General features: G+C 36.9%; 1 protein-coding gene across 1 annotated transcript in view; it reads left to right on the top strand.

Moving 5' to 3' along the window:
- tex264a (testis expressed 264, ER-phagy receptor a) overlaps nucleotides 1-22,174 on the top strand; it is a 78,976-nt gene that overhangs the window by 43,785 nt on the left and 13,017 nt on the right. The window lies entirely within an intron of this gene.

Below are 22,174 nucleotides of genomic sequence, written 5' to 3'. Positions count from 1 at the left end.
ACGAAGCAGTGATATCCTTGAGCATATCATCTCACTGGCTCAGCTGAAGGAAACACTAGCACACCTGCTCTCAAAAGTTTTATATTTAAGACAAACATGTTTAATTCTACTTTTTAGTAAAACAAGTAAAATTAAATTTTTTTACTAAATAGTAATTTAGCCAAAAGGTTTTCACTTTCTATACTTCCAAAGGAACAACAAATGCATCAGTAATCAAAGATAAATTGAGCCTGTAAGACTTTATGAATCTTTTACAGATTTATGGTTCACTAAATCAGATTTATTTTTTCAGAACAAAGAGTCCCCTCTCTAGTAATTTATCAGTTGGAAAAATTATTCATCTATTTGTTTAGTTATTCCATCACATATCCTTCTGAAGTTACTGTGCAACACTACTTTAAAATGCCATTGGTCACGAAGATGAGTAATTCATTAGCTATGAAACCTGAAGTTTTTTCTAATAGTTATCTAAAGGCTCACCCCACCACTTGTTAGCAACTAAATAATTATCTGCACTTTTTAATAGTGGCTGGCACATTAAAGTGGAACAAGCACTTTTTTTCTTTTGAGTAGGATACATTCAAAGCAGCTAAACAACGAACGTCCGACGCAATCTATTTTCTTTCATCTATAGAAATCACTCCAAAGATCATGGATGTATATTTTCCTATAATTTCTACATAGAAAATTTCTTTCAACTGTAAGATGTTTATTTCTTACATGTATTTGTAGGTTTAATTCATGTTGCAGCATTTCAATTGGTGTCAAACTAAGCTTTGACTCCATTCCCCTTCCTTCTGATGTAAATCTGTGTTGATTTGCCACCATGATTAAGCTCATTAATGTCGTTGTAGAGTAATTGTCTTGTGGGAAAGAATGACCTGACCTTATCTAAGTAGTCAGTGTTTGGATGTCTCTTCACAGCTTGAAACTAGATGAAGAACTGCTCAGTCTTAGGCAAGGAGGTGTTGAGTCACTCATACAACAAAGCTGCAGCTATAGCAATAAGTATCCACAGTCAGTGTTTGTTTTATGGTTTTATACTCCAAGATTTTTCTACTCCGTCTTGGTGGAGAGTGATTTAATGCATGCTGCTTCATTTACAGAGTTTTCTACTACAAAGCAAATAATTTCAAAGGGATGTATTTATTTTTTAACTGCTGTGTAAAACTGAGCAATGTTTAATTTTGTAACAGCTTGACAGAAGGGGTTGAAATGAAGGGCAAAGGGGGAAAAAAATAACACACTAATTTACATGCCGCAGGTCTAACATCTGTAAGCAACCAGTTGCCAGGAGATCAAACATGACTGGATTAAATTTTTTATTTTTTTAGCCTAATTTGATATTTGTTCTTGCAAGATTCGTTAACATCCTAATGGTTGACTAGCCCACCAGGAAAACTCCCACACCTCCAGATGGCCTGTCTGATTGTGGCTGCCAACATCCCTGTACAATTTATTCTGAATCACTAAATAATTAAAGCTGTTATATCAGAAGGTACTCAGTTTGGCCAGTCAGTTAGATAACAAGGAAATTACCAATTAAATGGTGATCACCAACCTTAAAGGTAATGCTATAAGACTTTAATAAAAAGATAAAGGAAGTATGTTTTCTTACCAAATCATAGATGTAGTGAGGGGTCACATTACATATTAAGATTTGGAAAACAATCAGCCTCGTAAGATCAAAATCTGAGGAATGAATACCAGGCCTTTACGTCGAGTAAAAAGCAAGTAGTAACTTGATTTTTTTTTTTATTTCTCGATATAATTATTTATTTAAATATATTAATGATTAAAAATCCATGATTAATATTTAGACAAGCATATTAATATGTATTAAAATTAATTTAAGATTATTGCAATTTATTTTCTAATGAACAACAAATGACAAAAAAAAAAAATCCACTGAACACAATGAGATACTTAACATTAATTTGAGAAAGGAAAGAAAAAGTGAGCAGAAATCCAAACTCTTGGATTCACCTGCCTCCTTTCAGGACCAGATCAACCTTTCAAGAAAAAAAAAAAATTTTGGTCATGCTAACAGACACAAAATTGGACCAACATAGAAAAGTGCGTGATGAGCACAAAAACATTTATCACAAGAGAATCTGACAAGTTTCATCTAGTCAACCTAATTGAGCAAAGGTTCTCGGTGGGTTTGCTGGTTCTCTCTTACAAAGTCAGAACCCAGTTCACCTGGAGGAATGCGCTTATGGCATAGGAGGCGTCAAGAGAGGATAATCAGCCAATCAGACAACCAATGATTAATTAGTTTTGATTACAAATGTAGTCATTCAGACCTAAGAAAATGTTATTTTAATTAAACCTAAATGTCAGGGGAGCACAGCTTGACACAACCTGGACAAATGCAGTTCTTGAAGGTGAGGGAACAAATCTGAAGTGTTCATGTTCTCTACACAAAGTAATGATGTTGGCCATCATGCTTTCTCCTCATTTCTTTGCCACAATGCCAGCTTTTTGAAATAAATCCCTTGCAACAACAGCTGATGTAAGTAAAGATAAGGATATCTTAATATTCGTAAAACTTGTAATAAACTTGGGAACCATCTCCAAAAACAACTTGTTTTCTCATCACAAGAAAGATCATGACAAATAAAAATGAGGGATTGGTTGGCGTTGTTTTTCATTTCTTTCATATGTTTTATTGCTACACTTTTCCTGAGTGTAGCAATATCTACATCATATTACAGGCCCGTGTTTTGTTTTATTGCAGATATTATGCGCTGTTTTCTTTATTCACCTTGGGATTTATTTCCATCTTCTAGCTCATCTCCACTCGTTTCCCTGTGAATATTTTTCTTTAATTCCTCACATTTTTGCTCCATCCTCTCAGGTTTCATTTTTTTTCTGAGCTCTCATTGAACAAATCATTAGGTCAGGAGCAGCTTGTGGAAGGGTATTCAGATCGGAGCTCTGTAGGCAGAGAAGATTTTTAATTGTACCCATTAGGCTGCCGTGTGCCATGCTGACACAGCTTTAATAGTGGGTGGCCTGTGGCTTAAACATGGCTCTTAAACTGAGCGCCTCAGCGGGATGGTGGGGACTTTTCCTCAGACCCAATAACTTCTGTCTAATTGCTGACATTGTATCATCCCCTCCCTGTGCTTTCCCCAGCTTCCTTGGGTTGGGGGTGTGATGGGACAACAGAATGCTATCCTTGGTGCCACTTAAAGCTCACTCCGATAATAAAATTAGCTGCAGTTTCCTGTTTTTCTTTTCATTCCACTCTAGCTGATAATGTCCACAGAGGCGAAGTCTGTTTGTCCTCTTAATCTCAGCTCTATTGTCTTCTGTGGAGTTTATGAGAGTTAATTAAAAAGGCAGAGACAAAATTAAACTCCTCTTTGCCATTGAGCTTCGCCATAATTAGATATTGACAACTTAATTACTTTTAGAGCTACGGCTTGTCCTGAATGTCATGTAGGCTCGTTCAGAGCTGTAAGATGCAGACACAACTGGAAGTTATCAACAAAATTTGGCAGCTTGGCCTGTAGCTCTTAAAAAGCAACAGCAACGCACAAAAATTGTTTTTTTTATTACCAAATTAGTTTGTAGATGTAGCTTAGAGAATAATACAATGAAATTCTCTTTTTCCATTAATGCGAGCTGGGGTTAATATTGGCTTAATTGATTCTTTATCTTTTTTTCTTATGCAAAATCTTAAAATGTTTATTATAAGCACCAGAACTAATCAAAGTCCGCTGGAGACTTGAGATATAAATGTGTCAATATTCAGCCCATTCAGTGCACTTTTGTTGTTTGTTTTTGTAAACAAGTTTTTTGGTCAGGTAAATAATTACATATTGTAAACTGTGAATGTGAAACGGATTCAACCTAGGAATCGTTTTTTATCAACAATAATTCTGTGCCAGTCTTGGATTTAAAAAATGCGGTAGAAGATAAAATAGAGGAGATTTTTTTAAAAATTGCTGGCCTCACAGTTTCCCAAAATCCATTTCTGATTGGTTAATCAGGCTCCTGCCGACTCGTGAGTCTGATGGTTTGGAAAACACGAAGGATGAAGAAAACAGAACCAGCAGGTAGGTGGCCCAACCAAATTGTAACCAAAACTTGATAACTCTCTATCAGAAGTGATAATTGTTTTTGTTTGCATTTTGTACTATGTTGCATGCATTTGAACTCCTATTTACCGTATCCGATGCAACATCCCCTGATTACTAAATAGAGTCCATCTGTGTGTAATATAATCTTAGTAAAAATCAAGCTGCTCTGATGAAGATCAGCTTTGTCAGTGAACAAACACAAATGTTGATCGTGGAACATAGCAGACAGGACAATGATAAAGTTGTATAGAAGTTTAAAGCAGGGTTAGGTTATAAAGCAATATCCCAACCTTTGAACATCTTACTGAGATTTGTTTAATATGTAAACTAAAAATAAAAAAGTATTACACATCTGCAAACTTACAAAGACATGACCGTCAGCTGCTGTAGAAAAAACAAAAGATATACCGTACTGTTTACAATTTACCACAAGCCATGTTGGAGACGGAACAAATATTTCGAAGAAGATGCCTTGATTAGATTAAACAAAAATAAAAATTTCTTATCAAATTGCTGAGCAATTTGTGGTAGAAACCACTGCACATCAAATTAAACCATACTGTGAAACATGGTGGTGACAACACCGTCCTGTGTGGATGTGTTTCTTTAGTAGGGAGTTTGAGCTAGCCAGAGTTGATGGGAAGATGAATACAGCCAGACTGAGGGCAATCCTGGAGGCAAAGAGCCAGGGGCTACAAAGGAGGTTGGAGCAGAGGCTCACTGTTCAGCAGGAGAACAACTCCAGACATACAGTGAGAATTAGGATTGAGCAGATATTATCATATGTTAGAATGACCCTGTCAAAGTTTAGACCTAAGTTCAGTCTGGAACCTGTAGTTTGTGTTGGTCTGTAACATAAACTCTCAAAGTAAATACTCTGACACCTGCATATAAATGTATGTATCTGATTTTCCTAAACTAATAGAAAAAGTTATCTTCTACAAAACATAAGTTGTTGTTTTTGCATATTTTAGCTAAATAGCAAAAACAAAAAAGAAATTGGCATTAATGGGTTTTGTTGTATTCAGTTGGCTGGATTTAATTTAATCCATGCCATCACCTTCTGGGTGAGAGGACTATGCATTTAATTCATAGCTCACTATTTTTAGGTGTCCAATGTAATTTACATCAGAATTTTATGAAGGAACAAATCAAGGAAATCCTGGTTGACAGATAGTTGTTGGCTCTCTGTATTGTTGTGCTTTGATATGTGGAAGGAACGAGTTTCCTCTCATTATTTCTTTCCCTTCTTGTCACATTGTGCTCTGTGCGCTGTTAGCCTTTTGCCAAACACCTGAGAAAACCTCATTACAGCCACATTTATCACATCACCAGTACATTAATTACACTTTTTTCTGTCTTTGTCCAGGATATTTTATTGCCTCCTGAAGTCTTATAACTTTTTAATTGTGTCTGAACAGAATGTGTCTGTATAAAATGATTGACCGTCTTATGTCTGTAGAAGGTTACCGCAGGACCATTTTAGTAATTACAGGGATTTGCTCTACAGTTGAAATTTCATTGTATTGGTGAAACTTAACAAAAATGCTTTATTTTCAAAACAGAAAATTGCAGCAGGGGTGCAGATAGCTAGTCAGTAATATATATTTAGGATTCTAAGGACATCAGAGAGCTGCAGAAGACGAGCGGGTCCATTTTTATTTTCTTGCTGCAGCTGCTCTCATGATGCCCTCCTCCTAATTGCATCTCATTGGAATAGAGAAGGGGCTATCTCTAACATTAGACTCCCAGATTAAGATCTCAATTAGAGAGGGAAACTGCCTGTAAAAAAAATCAATGACTTTTCATATCACTAGTCATAAATGTGTATTTCCATATCTTTCTTTCTCCTGTTCTGGTTCACTTGATTTTAAAGCTTTAATGACTCAGACTAATTGAGATCAAAGTTCTCCAATGGTTTTCCTAATGATCCCACACTTTTTTCTTGAATTCTTGTCAGCGTAATCTAAAGCTGATGTTAAGCCTCTGTTTGCTTGGCTTCTGTTTACTGTTGGCCCCAGAGGTGTATTCAGTGTCCTCTTTAATGGATATGTTTGTAGGAAATGTATTACTTAAGCTGTATTTTGATTTCCCTCTGGGGACTTGGAACCTGGAAAGGTTATAAGCCTCTGTCTGCCTTATTTTCACCACAGGCAACAGGAGAAAAAATAAAATAAAAGAGAAAACAGCTTCAGTCAGGAAGTAATTTTAGAGATAACATACTCTGTGACTTGTAAAATTGTAAAATTCTGACAGCAGTAACATAATTTGAGAAGTCTGAGATGTACCACATGCCCAATTTGATCGGCCGTTGCCAATGTCGAGAGGTGTACAGAGTCAATCATGAGAGTGTGTGGAACGACAACCAATCAAATCCTCTTAATGAAGTTATTTTATAAAATATGTGGTAGTGTTTTCTCACCACCACAATGCTCTAGTGATGTGCAAGCAATACGAAGGTGTTTGGCTATAGTCCAGCACCATTTCATCACTAACACCTCGCATTAACTGTCAAGTATGATGGTGGAGGTGTGATGATCTGGGCATGCAATGCTTTAAGCCAAAATAATGCAGAACTAAACAAATTGACTTAAACATGTCCACATTCACACAGCAACATAATGATACAACCCCAAATGACTTATTGAGACAGTTTTTCAGTCAAACAAAGTTGTTCTCTGGGTTAGTTGCACTTAATCTGCAAATCTCACCCAGTGATAAGATGAGCAGCCTTGTATTTGTCCTTTAAAACAATGGTGTTTTTCTTTGTTTTGTTCCTCCAGAAGAAATGCTCATAAGCTAGATCGCGTCACCTCTACTGGATGTGTCAAACCATTAAGGTTTCTCCTGCAGTTTGCTCCTGTGTCATTTTAAACTGATGCACTTATGTCACTTAGTTTGCATATTAGCATTTCTGTTTTAAAAATGTTATAATCACTTCCAGGTTTTAACATCTAAAACTTTATTATGCTTCCTTGTAGACAAATTCAGAGCACCTTCTGGACAGTTCATATGTAGGCTTGCATCTGAATTGTACGTGGGCACAATAGGGCTTTGTTCAGGGTACGTCTTCACAATGTTTGCATAACCATGTAGATGTGCTAAACTAATGAATCACTGAGCAGACTGGGTTTTTCACACATTTGTTTGTTCTCTGGCTTACCTTCCTTTAAATAGATGGTTTATTTAAAAAATTATGATTTTTTTAATCTGCCATGTGTTGTTTATTTCTGTTGAGAATATGAAGAGTTTTAAAAGTCATGTCCTGCTCTGTGAAATATTTTAAATCTTCTTTTATTGTTATGGTGTGTTCTGCGTGAATTGAACATGTTTGCTTATTGACAGTGCCTTGGTTTCAACAGAATCCTTCATACTTCACTTCTTATTTAGAGTCTGAACACTGTTGACTGGTCTTTTCAATTCCTTGGACACCCTCTTATATCATTTTGTTGTTTTATAATGTTCAACCAATTTCTCCTGCAGATTCTTTGGCAATTATTTTGCTATTAAAGTGGCAATCTATCAAGTTAATCACAGGTATTTCTGGCACAGAGCATGTATGTCAATAGGAATGATGTTACATAAGCCTAATTTGCCTAATTTCAGTATTACGAAACAAATTTGACCTCAGAAGCTTTGTGTCATTTACTCTAAATTTCATACTTTCACATTTGTGTCACAGTTGCCATTCTTATAACTCATCCATGTATGTAACAGCTAAACCAGATTTTCATACAATTTACACAAACTGCTTTACATTCATTGTGAGTGAGCTGCTACAAGTTTAATATGTTTTAGAAAATACAAGCAATAGTTGCAATTATCTGCGAGGGCCGCTAATTGCCGCTTGCAGCTTTAATTGCAATTGTTTGCCTGTTATCTTGTATTAATTAGTATTTTGGAAAAAGCACACAGCTTAGACAAAGGAAAAGAAAATATAACAGGAATGTTTTCATCCATATTTGGAATTTTACCGCTCTTATTGCTTCTAGCCACCTTACCAGACCAATTGTGCAGAACCTCGGGAGACCACCACAGATGCTGGCAGAGTCTCTACACGTGTAGCTCATCAAGTGTTTGTTCTTATTGATTGCACAGGTGCACACAGAGGTTGCATCCAACCAATCTCCCTGTCCTCTGCCCGTCTACTTTCCATTCCGATGCCATTCTCAGCCCTCAGACCTCTGCTGCCTCCAGCAAACAGACTGAAGGCTTTTTCACTTGGGCTTAAGAGAAAGAAGGTGATAGAGGAGGCCTGGGCTTGTTGAGACAGATGCCAAAAATAACATTATTGCTGCTGGTGAAAAAGAAAATTTTCTGTTCTGGGAAGAGGAAGAGGACGTGTGACCATAAGGGACAGTTGGAATTGGACACCTCTGCAGAGGTGTGAAGTAGAGTTTTTGTCTTCTTCCACAGAGAAAAGAGAGAGGGGGTTATAGCTGGTGTTGGAAGAGGGGACTACGTGCCTGTAATTGTGCAGTGGGAATAAAGAGAGCAGAGGAAAGACAAAAGCTCAGGAGACTGTCGCCAATTCTCACCAAGTGAATGCCAACCTTTTTGTTCATTTTTCTTTGTTGTGAGCTCGAGATTGATGTGAAAAGTCAACCGCCTTCAAATATAAATAGATATTTTTGTGTGTTAGATAAAGGTACATTTCATGTGTTTGTATGGGGATGAGCATGCGCCCCAGTCAGACATGTACATGCCACACAAGTGAAAACACCTCGTCATATATGTGATTTATTCATCTTCAGTCAAACAGACGAGGAGAAAACAATGAAACTCATATTTATGGGAGATTGCGATCATGAATCCTCCAGTAAATGTTTTGTCAATGTTTTGCAATAATAACTCACATTTTCCTTACTATTTTAAAAGTTTAAGAAGTGGGGCAACTCAAATTATTGGACTACGTTTTGCTTACTTGTGTCCCAGACCACAAGCCAATGGCATTTATTAAACAAATGGAACACGTTCTTGTGGGGTCCCCTAATTAATCATAATGCCTGAAATTATTTAAATTTTGGGGCTGCATAAATTCCTACTCTCCATTTACTGCATATACTGTATATAACAGTTGTTCCTAGTGCATATATCCTCCCACTCTTTTCTAATGCTGCTCTCGGCAACTACTCAGACATCCTATATGAAAAACCAGCACTGCTACAAGTAATGTAAATTCTGCTGACAATGGCATACTTTGGGATTACTTAAGCTGCTCTCTCAGTTGCTCCATTTACATCATATAAGTTTAGGTGTAGGCTGCTTTGTCTCTACAGGCAACTGAGCAACCTTTTGCAGAGACCGCAGGACTTCTAGGATCCTGATTGTAGTCTGATTGCAGAATGGACAGACTCTTTCCTTTGATTGAAACTGAGACGTTTTACAAACGAATTGAAGGAAGTATGCAGTTGAGCATGTACTTGAGAATGCTTCTTTGTAGATTACCCTTTGGTGAGGTACCATTGGCACTTATCGTTTAGTGTGATGTTGATCCCAAAGAAAATTTTAAATGAAGTACATTAATGAATGAGAGGAAAATACGTTGTAATTTCTTGGTGTCTATGTTCACACACAGAGCACTGACCTTGTTCTCAATATGAAAAAATTCCAGCTTTCCTGCTGACACGAATTAAATGTCAGATTTTAAGTTTGCAGTGCCTTGCAAGACCATTCACCTCTTAAACTTTTTTCACATTTTGTCATGTTAAACACACAAGATTAACAAAAAATTTGCGAATTTGTCACAGCTTCCACACAGTCCACACAGTTGAACATCAACTCTGTGGTTATGCCACAGATTATCTGGAGGAATTAAGTCTGGACTTTGACTTGGCCATACTGACACACAAGGACACATTGTTCTAAACCTTTCTATTGTAATTCTGGCTGTCTGTTTATGGTCATTGTCTTGCTGGAAGCAGAACCTCCACCTATGTCTCTCCTTTTCAGTCTTCATCCATTTTTTCATCTGACAAGTTATTCAGTCCCTCATGAAGAAAAGTATCCCCACAGTATGATGCCACCACCACCACCATGTTTCATGATTAGGACAGTGTGCTCAAGATAACGCGAAGTATTGCTTATTGCATATGTGCCAAAAGGTTATACTTTGTTGTCATCTATAGTTTCTTATGGTTTTAGGCTTGCTGTAAGTTCGTTGCTAATCTGTTTGATCAGGAAATTACTCAAATGTTTTACCACGCTTTTACGTTTTCAGTGTTTTCAAGACAATCTTGCAGCCCACAGTTATCTTTTCACCACTCTAACTACTGCTTTGACTTTAAAAAACATAATTTGCAGGAACCGTTATTTTCCTAATTTTTGTTGTGATTCATATGTAAAGTCTGTGCATTATTTATAAAAATGAACCAATCTTTTCTTCCGATAAAAATGTTATCTGATTTGAATTGTCATAAAGAGAAAGGCCATCAGTGACCACTTAGTGCTAGGGGAGATAAGACGGATAGATAGATAGATAGATAGATAGATAGATAGATAGATAGATAGATAGGACAGGACAAAATGTCTGTTTCATAATTGCCCCTGTGGTATACTAGTGTGACAAGGTTGCTCATTCAAACATGAAGCCCACAGTTCAAATGCCTTTTGATTAATGGAGAGGAGAGCATGCCTGGAATAGATGTTACCACCCACAGGTAGAGGTCAGGGTCTTCTTCCAGCTTTGGTCCATTATAGTAGGCCATCAGTGTGAATGAACATCCTGGTTTCTTTCATTATTCGTTGCCGCTCCACAGCCTTATCTCAAGTCTCTCCCCTGAGGGGGCGGTGTGCTGTCACTGATTCACACTCCTCACAGGAATACAGTTTTTTTTTTCATCTTAGGAACATGAGTTTCTTTAAACTAGTCTAGTACAGTGAAGGCAGAAATCCTTACCCAACTGCTCAGATTAAGTTATTTGTGAAAAATCTTCATATTCAGAAGATTTTCACAAAATCTTCAGCTTAGGAAGTCACCTAAGCTGTAGGTGATTTTCTTTAAACTAACTTTCTGTATTTTAAGCTTTTTAATTGTCATAAACAAATTATAGAAAAGTCAAGTAGACAAATTGATTTTCTTATATTATTTTCAGCATTTTATTTATGATGAATCAATGCTTCACCTGCCACTTGTGACTGCACGTCACTGCATTTTGCCCATTGGTATTTTGCTTCTGATTTATTGACTGAATAGATGCTCATTTAAAATTTTTAGAATGGGTAATTTTATGGTTTTATTTTTTTAGCTCTAGACAACAGGACCAGTGGTTCTCAAATAGGGCTGTATAATTATATCGATTTTACGATATTTATCAATTTTTTTCCACCCTCGGAAGGTATCGATTTTTCATCCGTGAGTATCGATACGTTAAACCATAGGGGTCCATAGGCTTATGCCGACTTTTTAACGTCTGGTTTGTGACGGCGTAGCAGCAAGACTCCGCCGCCCCCAGTCTCACTTTCAACTTGTGCTTAGAGTGCACATTGTAAACTACACACCAGTTTTTAAATTGTGTTAATAGGCCAAGTAAAACGGGAGTTATGCTAAAATAAGTAAACCATATTTTTCCGAATGTCAGAGAAATGTCAAAAAACGGCTTTTCCGGTTATGTGAAAGGGAATGAGCTTCCAAACGTAAAAAACGAAATGCAACATTAGATTCCTTTGTTTTTGGAAATCTCAAATCTTCAATAAATAATGATGGGCTGTATTTTGATGCTAAAAAACGAAGTAAAATTGTGCAAGTAACTCTGAAAGAGAAGCAGAATGGAGTAGCGGCGCGAACGGACTAGCGGCAAAAGCAGTGAGATCGCAAAATTAATGCAAAGGTTTGGATATTGGAGTGACTAGTGGCATCCACTTCATAATTTGTTTTTAGCTTAGTGGTTTCTGTTCTGTATATAAAGGTTTACCTGAAGAATGAACATGCAGCAGGCAGTGGCTCTCTGTTTTGAGCTGGAAAACGAAGAGGGGGAACCCGCAGCCGGAGTCTGGGCGCAGTGAGGATTTCCATGATGACGATGGCGGATCGATTATTCATATTAGTAACTGACAAAGAGTATCAGAGACTGGGAGATCCTGGCAGTCTGAGAGGCAGCTACTCAGAGATCCAAGCATGGGAATGGCGGCGCTGCGCAGCTACAAGGAGTCGATCACTACGGGGTGAGGCAGAGCCACTCCCCCAGCAGCTAGTAGTAAACAGCTTACAGCCACGGCTAACTCCGGTAGCCAAGGTAGAAAAGCCTTTTCCCTAGAGTTCAAAAGACTTTGTTTACTCCAAAATGCAGCCACAGTATGTCCAAAAGAAAAACATAAGTGCAATCATTTGCATATTGAGAGTCAACAGAGGCTGATAATCTCCCCACTCAGCTCGCGTATCACTGTTGACACTTGGGGTTTTATGTCAAATCCACATAAATTAAATGACAAACAAATTTTCTCACTGCATCTTTGATTCATTTTGTCCAGCTGTAGACTGTTAGACTCTGTCCAGTCAGTCAGGTATTGTGGAGTTGGTGCTTTTAATCAGTTTTCAGTTAATTAAATCCAAGTCTATGGAACACAAAATGTCACTAAAATCTCTCTGTCCTTCTAAAATCTTTCAGAAAATCATAAAAGTGCTTCGAATCATAGTTAATTTTATCGGTTGCCAAATATTGCGATACATATCGCATCGTGATCAGTATATCGTATCATATCTTATCGTACGTGAGATTATTGAATCGCTACACCCCTATTCTCAAACTGGGTTTAGTCAAAATGCACAATAGAGTGTAAAAACTGCCATTGTTTTATTTTATGTTAACTTTTAACATATTAGTTTTCACAAACTGTGCTTTAAAGAGTATGCCTTTATTTTGGGAAACTGTAGCCCTTATTTGATAAAACCAAGTGTTATAGAAAAGTGATGATCTAATAAAATATGTAGGCAAAAAATCAGAAGCAATGCCAGGATTTTGTTGTTTTGCAATGAAATATATAAGACCTAATTACTTTATTTATAATTTATAAATTAATTATTTGTGCTCTAATGTCCAGAATGCTATAATTTGGAAACACCTGACTTCAGGTTTAGGCATCCTGTGAAACACTGTTATGGTCCCTGAATGGGACATAGCTCATAAAAAGATTGATCAATAGATGACCCAAGGTTAACTCCAAGTTTGCAACAGAAAGAAAATCAGAGAATCATTCAGTTCAGTGTGCTAATTCAGAAATTTTTTATATCACCAAAATGTCTCTGTCTTGGAGAGTTTTAAACTTTATAAATCATATTGAAACATAATTTTAACCACTTATACAATTAAATAAGAGCCCTAAAAATATCTCACCAATATATTATTTTCTAGTAGCATATATATATATATATATATATATATATATATATATATATATATATATATATATATATATACAGTACAGTCTGTACTGTGTATATATATGACCTTATCATTTTCCCATACTTCAGTATCTGGCATCATGGTCTACCTGTCACAGATTACCTTCAGTCGCATTTGGCTCAGGCATTTATTGGCTGTCCTGGGGATCTCTCATCCGTAGAAACTACTCCAAAGAAACAGGAACTATGAAAACTTTCATAGTTTGAAGTGACATAGTTTGTCACTATTGAAGGAAGTCACTTCTTTTTTCTGCCATTAGCAAAGATACGATAACACAGAGAAGGCTCTCAAACAACACTAACTCTCAAGTTTGAGCTTAAGGATGTATGAATGTATATATTTACACATATATAAAAGCAGATAAAATGGAAAATTAATTAACCTATATATTTTTTTTTTCATTTGATTTAATAGTGAGGGTCCATTTGAAAATATGGTATAAGTTTATGAGGTAGGAGTTTTCTTACTACTTCCTACTCCTTTACAAACTTGTTAAGATTATTGTGGTACAAAACTATGTGTTTGCATTTCTTGGTCATGTGTGTGATTTTATACTTCTGTTATGTTCAAAATAAATAAATAAGTTTTCAACTAGGACAATTAGTTTAGCACAGGATATAGTTGTGGAACAGATTCAACAAGTCATCAGATAGCAAACATGTTTTCAGCAGGAACTACTTGAGAAGTTTCACATAATTGGACTGAACAATGTAAAATGTACCCATTCAATTTGAGAAATGTGTATTTGATCATGTTTTGCTCAGATGCATTTAATTGTTCAGAAAAAAACTTTTTCTACTTAAACTTCAAACCACTAGCTTTTTTGGATAAATGGTGCGGTTTTAATACTGCCAGATGTGAAGCCATCACTTAACCAACTGGAAGAGACACCTTTAAGCGTCAGCTGTGTTGGAAGTGCCCCTGACCTTGAATACAATGCATCTCTCAAAGCCCGCAGGGCATTACTCTGTGAATGACCTCTTACTGTCCCTGGAAGATACAAGCTGTAATTCTCCAACTAAATCAATAAAAGCGTCATGTTTTTATTGCTGCTCATAAAGCAATTGCCCAGGACTCACTTAATTGTATTTGAGGCAATCAACAAGAGTTTTATAATCTTTATAGGCTTTCATATGTGTGTCTAAGCCCAAAGCTTAGATAGGAAATCCATGATCCAGACTTTGGATACACAAAACTTCCCCGACTTTTCAAAATTAGGTTTTGGAGATTAAAGTCAATTAATTGAATGGCCATGGAGGTCTTGAGGTCTTATTGATGATGGACAGGATTTTTTTAAATGTGTTTTTACAGTATGTAGTACATATAAGGTGTATTTGGTCTGCAGTAGACGGCCATCAGAGCATTTTCAGAAGACATAATATGTGGAAATGATGCATATCTACCATTTTATACGGTGCATGTTCTACGTCAAGTTTCAAAATGGTGAAGCGAGGTCATGGAAAATTAACAGTGTAAAAACTGACAATAGAGTGTTTGTCCATCTGCAAGAAATCCCTTCTGCATCTTTAAACTGATACTGTGTTGACTACTGTTTACTGTTGTTAAGACACTAATTATTTATAAGTAACTTAAGCTACACCATAGCATTATGCAAGTGGATCAGCCAAGGCCTGCAGTTTTTTATTCATGGGGCTGATTCTTTGAGTGTTTGTGAGATGTTTAAAATTTCAACTCTTGGGGTGCTGTGGTGACACAAGGGCAAAGCCAGACCCATGTATTATACTGACCCATGTCTTGTCAATACAAGACATGGGTCTTGTATTGAGGCCATACAATACAAGATGGCCTCAATACATCCACGAGGATGTGACCACCGCCACATCCTCGTGGCGGTGGTCACAGGTTCAATTCCCGGCCTGGCGACATTTGCCGCATGTCTTCCCCATTCTGATTACCCTGTTTCCTGTCAAACTACTGTACTTTCAAATAAAGGCCACTAGAGCCAACAAAACCTTTAAAATAAATAAAAATTTCAACCCTTCACGAAATTAGATAAATTCTTCTTCATCTCCTTTTCACGCAAACAGATCATAATCTGCAAAATCTGGCAAATTTATAAGCGTGAGAGGCTTGACTAGCTATTTTTCAAATTACTTACAATTGTTTTGTTGGTTATCTTAAGGGGAATGCCTTTAGTAATTAAAGACTTATTCCTGAGATTCATCACAGTCATTAAAATCCCAGGTATTTTAGTGAGGTTGTCTAATTCCCAGAAGTTTCGAAGACAGAGGTTAATAATAAGCTATTTTTTGTTTTAGAGATCTTTTAAAATCTTAGTCAAATGTGATAGACTTTAAGTTGTGCTGGTTACGTTGATCCAATTTGTTTCTTTTTTTTTGTTGTTGTTGGCATCTTTGCCTATGATGATATTTAATCCTTGAGAAAGCAGGGTTGACAATGATGATCATAACTGTTGAGTTTGCTTCGAGCCGGCAGCCAAAGAGCCACTGGCCTGCTTTTAGACCATCAAGTCTCATCTGCCTCTCTTGTCCTGCAGGATGGCACATTTCAGTCCCAGCAGCCCAAACACAAACACGCATAAAGAGAGGTTTAGCTGATGTGTGTTGACTTCATGATGAGCTATAGGGAAAAGATGGCACGTTTTCTCACACCACATGTTGAGGCAGGGACCAGAAGAAGGAAGAGGAAGGAAATAGACTTGTTTGTCAGATAATTAAGTCTTTAAGGCCAGTAGTGAGTTTTGAAATTGATGAAAGGAATAATCTGCAAGATATTTAGTCATTTCCTCAGTGAGTAAAGAGATTAATTGCTGTCTTCTAGAGATGAAACCTTCTATGTTCCACACGTCATTTTGCTCAATATTGTTTGTTGTCTTGTCAGCTGGCGTGTGAGACTACAGTAAATCTAAAATGACAGAAAATAAACAGATTTCAAATGCTGATTAGTATTCAATTACATGGACTTTTAACTCAATCAGAAAAAAATATTAGTAATCACTTAAAGGGAAAGAAATAAGGACCGATCGAGCTGTCACACCTCTATCAGGCACATTTTGTAAGCTGTTTGTATTTAGGAGGGAAATCCCTCTCAACATCCTGGTTCCTTAAAGGCTGAGACAAAGTTATCTTACAACAACTGGTGGTGTTCTTATATATGGGTTAATCTGAATTGATATTGGTGCAATACAACAGTATTACACTTAAATGTGTTTCTGAAACTGTGAACCCTTAATGAATACTGGTGAGTAATGGTTACAACGTTTGTCTTCTGAGCTTTAGATGGCACAAATCTGTTGAGATTCCTGTTTAAATTTCTCCATCTGCCCAAGATCCACCAGTGAAATCTTGCCTTTCTAGTCTTTGTTCTCTACACAAACAGATTCCGTGTGTTTTATTGCTGGTGAATTTCCTGAATGACCTTTATGATGTGAGGATTTGCAACAAAATAGCAAAACAAATTGAAACAGTTAACAGCATACAATACCAATTTGGAGATAAAATATACTTAAGGATAAATTGATTAATTTTTACAAAAGGATAACCTTTATATCTATAACCTACTATTGTGGTGTAGCTTGGGCACTGCCTTCCTACGCAATTCCTCTTGATACTCATCTCCTTCTAATGCAACTTATTGATCTTGATTTCTCTGGTTTCATTTCAATCGAGCCAATCAGCAAACAGATGGAGGAGTTGTAAACAATGGCAAGGATGTTGTTTGGCTAGGCTCTTCAGTTTTTACTGTGGAGCATGTTGTTCACAACACACACAACTTCCGGTAACCTTCACTGAGTGGCTTCCTTCGCGGTCCAGTTGGTGCATTATATACATCGCAGCCAAACCTTATTGATTAGGTAAAATCAGATCTAATCTTTTAACGCTTCAACAGAGTCCATGTCTCCAGCAAACAATTGTTTTTCATTAGCCAAGGGTCCAGACCCTCTACACAAAGCAAAGCATAGAACAAGGCACTGGTTTTTACGACAGTCGTTTTGCTGCTCGGTAAACACAAAGTACATAAACTGACTTTCATAAACTTTATTATAAATTACATTACATTGATTGTTTCTGCAGATAGCAACTTAGATTATAATACAGTAACTATTCAACAAAGTCAATATGGCATGCCAATCTTGTGTGTTAAAATGTGAAGATGCAAGTTTTCCTGTATTTTCTTTTCTTTGTAATTTTTTTTCTCTATGAAGAGAAAGTGTAAGCACTAGCATCACTTAAGGAAGTTTTGTTAACGTAAGCGAAATGTTTGTCTGGTGTTTACAAAAACCAAAATATTTGCTACCAAGAATGTATAAATTACCATCTAGTTTTGAACTTCATGTCAACAATAGAGGGGCTGATAAGAAATGACCCAGTTTTCTCATGCAGCATCACTAAAAGCTTTGAAATACATCAAAGGGCAACATTTTAGATTTCAAAAAAAGGTGGCATTGAAATAATATATATAAAAAAACTGATTTAGTAACCAAAACACCTGCAGGGAAGGACATCATTTAGTAAACATTTCAGCTTGAAATCAAATAAAAAGATGAGATATAAAGTTTGAAAATGTCATCCTTTTACTTTAAAACTTTATACAGTGACAATCTGACTGCTTGCAGAATAATACCTAGATTTCCAGAATGATATATTGTGGTGGTAAACGATTAAACATTAATTACATAGCCAACTTGGTGTTATTTACAGATTAGTGTGTTATTTTGAGGTCTTGAGACTTCATTTCACTCAGTGTTTTCTCTTTTTTTAAAGCCAATACTTGTTGGAACTTGTCAGTCGCAACATATTCAGAAATATTTGACAACACTAAGGCGTTTAGGCCCTTATTAGGAACAAGTTTTTTCAAGAAAAGAGGAGTTTGTAGAAGTGCTTGCTTGGATGATAAATAATTAGTGATTAGACCTGCCAAGAAGTGTTTGCTTGAAGTGATACTTTTCAGACCAGAAAGTGAAGTCGTACAATAGATTGTTCCTGAAAAGTCCCTGACTGAGAGCCAGAAATGTTATTAATCTCACAAACATTGATGTCTCAGGACGTGTTCTTCAACTACACATTTGACAGCCAATGACTTTGTCAGTAGTCCTCTGGATAATGTGATTTCCTTTTTCAAACTCTGCTGTTGTCAGATACCCCATGTGAGTTAAGAAATCAGCTTGATTGTCATGCTTAAATGTTGTGTTCATCTCTGGTGGGTGTATTTGGTGCTAACTTAAGTTGTTAGCCTTGTTATGCAAGACAATTTCTTTTTTATAGCCATTTCATCACTAATTAAAATGTCTTAAGCAATGCTAAAAAAAGTTCAGAATTTTACAGGTACCAACATGTCCACCAAAATAATATTTTTTGTTAGAAATCACATGGGGATGAGGTATTGCTACATTCTCCCATCCATGTATTGACAGGATCTGTATCATATTAATCCAGGTTTTGCACAAGCCACCCAAAACCCAAGTAATACTTGGCTAGATAAGCTTAGATGATGTGTAAATCCTGTGAGTCTAATTGTTTTTTTCTTTATTGGACAGTATTGGATTCAATTCCCTGTTTCAATTTCCGAAGCTCAGCTCCAATAACTAAAATTGAAATGATGGCTCCCTATTATTTGTTGAAATCTGAATGCATTTGGTTCAGGATTAGTTTTATTAAATTCTTTTTAGTTAACTCCATGTCACCCTTTTGGGCATGCATAGTTCATTAACTGCACACATACACAAACATATATAGCTGTGAGCAATTGAAAACAACTAAATATTAGCTTTGCTGCTTTACAGTCTTTCTTCAGAGTTTATTTTTTTTCCTGCTTTGTTAATTTAGAAAGTCACAAAATACATAGGATATTGTAAATGACAAGGGGGCTAATCAGCAATGATTTAAATTTTGATATAGAGTCTGGGATAACTAACCTATTCCACATTCTCTACACAAATCAGGGTTTATATGGAGTGCAGTCAGTAGGTCTGCCTTGATTTCCCTAATTTTTGGAGTGATTGGCCAATCCTTACATGTGAAGCTGATCTTATCCACCAATCTCATTTACCTCAGGAAAGGTCTAAAAATCAACCACTGTTCACTTTTGCTCTGCTGTGAGAGAAGTTTGACTGACAGACCCACCCACCACATTGACAATAATCAGCCCACAAGAAATTTGACTTTCTTGCTACATTTAGCAACATTTCAGACAAAAAAAAAAATTGGTATCAAAGTTGTAATTGGCAGGTCAGACTTTTTAAAGATCATAATCGACAATAGGCCAGAAACCTGCAAACTGCAATCGGTGCAGGTCTAGCTGTCAGCTTTGCTTTTGCTTTTTCTTGCATCTTTTGTAGCTCTCGTTTTTGCAGTTATTTTCATTGTCAGAGATTGTCTCATGTTGATTTTTCACTTTAGTCTTCAGTCCTTCCAGTTTGTCTTGTCTTGAGATCTGCATAATAATGCAGAACACATAATGCTGGAGGTCTCTTGTCTCAAGAATTATTGATTATTAGTGATCATCAGGGAAATCTCTAAATGAAAAATCTACAGGTTCCTCCACTAAAGGGGTTTATACTTACAGATGGATATTACGCAGGTGAAACTTTATAATGCCGTACACTGATATAACAAGTTACAGTTTTAGTAAAGTAAATCTTGTCAGTTATGCAAACTCTAATCTTGCTCATATCCTATTTTGTTTTGTGTGTGTGCATACGTGTGTGTGAGGGCGTGGGGGTGGGTGTGTGTGTCTGCTGATAGAATACCAGACTGCTTTTCTCTCAGGTTCCTACTCATTATCTAACCAAGTTCAAGGAGATCAGTGCTGATTTGCATTGGAAGACTCAGAGCTTCAGGCTCAGCAGCAACCAGATGATTCATATCGTGTTCTACAAAATCTTTTGCAAAGAGTAGATTAAAAACTATCAATCCACCAAGACCAGCTCAACCACAGGAAATTGAGCTACGTGGCTGCTTTTAGCCTTTTTTTCCTCCCTAGATCTCCTGAGAATAAATACATTTGTCACATAAGCCATGGCAACAGCTGAAGTATGTACAGTTACTTAAATAAAATGACCTGACATAAAAAATCTTAAGTTACACTTAGAAGATGAGTATGAAAAACATACAATGTAAAATGAACAAAAAAAGTACATTTCCCCATTTTGTCTTTTATTGTTTAAGTAGGAAATGTTACATTTGAGATTTGTATCATGTTTATCTTTATAGGGGGTGGATAGCATTATGTAAAATAAACATTTTTAAGCATTATATCATGTTACAATCGCTAACTCCTCATCAAAAGCATACCAGGAGTGTTGCTTTGATTCTTTCATGCATGTATGAGAAATCATTTAATTTCCAGTAGCGGCCATTCAGAATACAAAAACTCTTGCTCCCACCTATTTCCACAAAGCTGCTCCTTGAATCTGCAATCCGCTTCCCAGAGCACCCAGCCCCCTGCCTTCTCCACAACTCCTCCAGACTAGCGGTAGCAGCAGTTAGCAAACATGTTGCCATTTGTGCTACGTAAATAAATTGAAATGAAATAAAATGAGCCTTAACTTAAAATGTACTTTCTACTCCATTTTCTATGACTCTCTTGGTCTCAGTTGTGCATAATTTAAAATCTGCCTTTTCCCAGATATTGAGATCATCATACCGAATGTTGTCTACTCTAGGAAGACGATGACCTCTCATACGTTCTCACAGTAACCTAGTTAAAAGAATAAAATATCACACATTTTAAGGATGGCAAAATTAATTTCACTTATAGCCATATTTATCTGTACTTACATCAAGAAATGTCAGTTCAATATGGAGAGACTCAGACGGAGATGAGAAGACAATTAGAAGAGTTTATTGACAAACAGAATTTAAAGTCTTTGGCGCTCGGGCCCCGGCTGGGGATAACGGTTATCGCAGCATTAGCGATAGGCTTCAGATGAGCATCCCCGATGCTGTTAGGAACGTCATCCCCCAGGGCCCGGCACTGGTGGTGGAGGTTAAAGGAGGGTGCGGGCCTCAGGACCGGGCGAATGGAGGAGAAGGGGTGGTGGTGGGTTGAGCTCGGCTGGAGAGCGAAGGACGCCATGAATGAAGGTCCTTATCAGCTGGGACTTGGTCGATGTTTGGACGTGACGTGGCTTGGTCCGGCGTTGATAGGTCGACGATTGTGGGCAGGTCCCTTCAATTAACGGGTCCCGGTGGGGATAAAAGGGTCTTCCAGTTTGAATTTGCGCCTAGGCTTCATTTTATGATTAAAGGCAGGTTAAAGTTTATCACAAAGCATTTGACACCCCTTCTTCTTTTAGCTAGGTGTAAACACCTAGCTCTCTCAGGCAATGAATCAACATTAAATCCATTGTTTAGTATTCAGTCTTTGACTACCACAAAGAGTAATCTATCATTTTGTTATAGATCACAGTTCAGATCGTACTGCCTCTTGCTGCTATTCATTGATGGCTCATCAGAGAGCTCACTCCTCTATAATACTTTTTGAACATTATGAAAGGCATGAAATAATTATGTAGGGCTAGTTTTGATTCTGTGTAGAACCCGTACAGCTGAAGAAGACTGTAGAGCTTTGAGCTTTCAGCCCGAAATGAACAGTTGATCACTGTACGTGGAATAAGAATGAAATGAGATTGCCACTCTGGCAAAAGAATCTCATTTTGGCTTTGCACCGTAGCAGACTAAATTTTTCACCAATTCGCAT

Source organism: Xiphophorus couchianus, chromosome 20 (assembly GCF_001444195.1).
Source record: "Xiphophorus couchianus chromosome 20, X_couchianus-1.0, whole genome shotgun sequence".
Classification (NCBI taxonomy): domain Eukaryota; kingdom Metazoa; phylum Chordata; class Actinopteri; order Cyprinodontiformes; family Poeciliidae; genus Xiphophorus; species Xiphophorus couchianus.
Note: the sequence above shows the minus strand (reverse complement) of the source record. Positions and strands in the feature narration are given on the sequence as shown.